Genomic DNA, 2,500 nt, shown 5'->3' with positions numbered 1-2,500 from the left:
TTTAAAACATGTAGAAATTGCAAAATGGAGCGCATTAATTACTCCCCCGTTTCATATTTCATGTCTCATAATAAGAAGTAACTTTTCATTGTGGGGAACGATTGGCAGCTTGCATTAAAAATTGGGATTAATTTTGCTATATACAGAATTTTACTTTTCCCAAAAAAATATTTAGTCAAATGATGCCAAAAGAAAAAAAAAAGCTTTCCCACTCAGTTCTTTGCAGTTTGAAAAATTTCTCACTGCTGGAGGGATTTGAATATTATAACGATGAATGACAAGTAAAACTATACTTATTCTTTTATTTAATGCAAGTATTTTCTTCTTAACCTAACTAGAAGTTGATGCGACAGAGCATTTTGATTATTTGTATAGCTTCCGTAGCTAGAGAGACTCTCACATAACCAAACAGTTTCCCAATTCAAAGAGAAAGTCATCTTTTTATTTCATGACATTGAACGTAGCAAAAAGTGAAAAGTATTAAAACTCATGGCATATTACATTCTTTTCTTCTTATTACATGTGAAATATTAAGGGTTAAAGATGTCTGATTTCACTTCCAGGATCAACTGGAAAGACTCCCACCAGAACTTTACCCGGGCAAGCCCAACCCTCTATGTGGTGCCCAGCTGAAGCAGTAATCTCCCCAGTAAACATCTTGAAGTAACTCGCGCTTCCAGTTTGGGGTCGATCTGCTGCCAAGCGATTGCTAAGCAAACGCGTTACCACTGTAGTAGCCAGTCAAAGATACGTCTAACCATGGCAGAACGTTTGATTGTAGCCATTATCCTTCCATTTTCTCTGGAATATAACGAAAAATATACAAGTATAATGCAAATACCCGTAACTCCAAACACCAGTGTACCAACTGAAAATAAACTTATCCCCAATATTGGCTTACAAAACTATATGGAGAAGGCTGTTTTCCGCAATTTAGGTTTAACGTGAAGACGACTCAGTTCTTGGTTTAGTACATACAAACCAAGAAAGGTTTAGTTAGCAAAACAAAAATTTACAGGGCTTACGTTTAGATAAAATTTAATCTATATAATTACAGTAGAAGGTAGTTGGCTCTACTGTTATAATGAAAAATGATAATATTGCTTGGTTAACACTAGGATGCCCGGCTTTAGCAATGTGCCTGGATGCCCAAAGGGAGTCATTTTGACTCCCACGAGATTTCTTTGTTATATCAGGAAATAATTAGTTATCTATAATTTTCTTTATTGTTATAACTAGTTTTGTATACAAACAATGTAATATTATTGTGTTCAATGTTCTTTTTTTTATATAAATACTTATAATCAAATTTAGTTACCTACAGGGATGCCCACGGAGAGTCATTTTGACTCCTATATATTTTCAACCTTAATTATGTAAATAAAAGTCTATATATTGATTCTTATATTCATTATTGCATAAACAAAGAGTAATTTAATTCAGTTGTAGGTCTCATAATATTGGTCTTAGGAAAAAAAGGATAAACGTTTGATTGAGCTAATAGATTTATTTTTACTATATTTTTTGGAATACCCATTGTATTCCAATGTATATAGGAATGAGAAACTGAAAAAGTCTAGAATATAAAGACGATTAATCTTGTAATAGGCAACTACATGAATATCCATTTGAATCTATTCCAGATCACATATTTTTACACACACGTTCAACTTTTGAGGTGCAGGTCCAACATAAAGATTTTTCACATCTCGTGCAACCTCCTAGAGTACGGTTTTTCTTGCAATGAGCCTTCACTTGGCAGTACTTTTTCTGGTCTCTGCTTTGATCTTCCTTTTCTCCATTTCCTTCACTTTCCCTCTGATCAAATTTCCTCCTTGACTGTATATTTACATTTGCTAATTCTTCGGATAGTTGTTCTAGGAATTCTTTCCTGGTGATTTTTTCTTTTGTCACTTCCTTTTAGATAACCCATGCATTTATAGCTGCCAGGTCTAAGATATTTTGGAAGGAATGAATAGGCTATCGCCTTGTTCACGTCCTCACTAAACACCTTCGAGCCATTTGGTCCAAAATGTTTACTCCATATTTTGTTTCGTTGTAAAATTTGATTGTTTCCCGTGTTTTCTAATCATTATTTTCTAAAGAAGCATCTAGATGGAGAGTGCTAAGAACTGCAACACTTTTTTGTGAGTTTTCTCTGATAAACTGTGGGAGTCAGGTCACCAGACTTGTAAAGCTTGGTAGAATACAAATTATCTTTCATGGTTCTCACTGTCGCAGGCACTTCTCTTCTTATTTTATTCATGGTCCCTATGATATTGGTTTCCTTTTTCTTTACATATTTGCATGGCTAAGTTGACCGACGTAAAATAATTATCTGTTGTGACATTTCTCCCGTTATTCAAATAGGGATCCATTAGTCTCATGACCACATAATCTGCAACCCTCTCTTCTGTAGGACGATGCTCTTCTTTACCTACGTAAAGAAATCCACTCACCCGATATTTACTCTCCTTATCTACAGCTAACCAATACTTCT

Source organism: Palaemon carinicauda, chromosome 17 (genome assembly GCF_036898095.1).
Source record: "Palaemon carinicauda isolate YSFRI2023 chromosome 17, ASM3689809v2, whole genome shotgun sequence".
Classification (NCBI taxonomy): Eukaryota; Metazoa; Arthropoda; class Malacostraca; order Decapoda; family Palaemonidae; genus Palaemon; species Palaemon carinicauda.
This window is presented reverse-complemented; position numbering follows the sequence as displayed.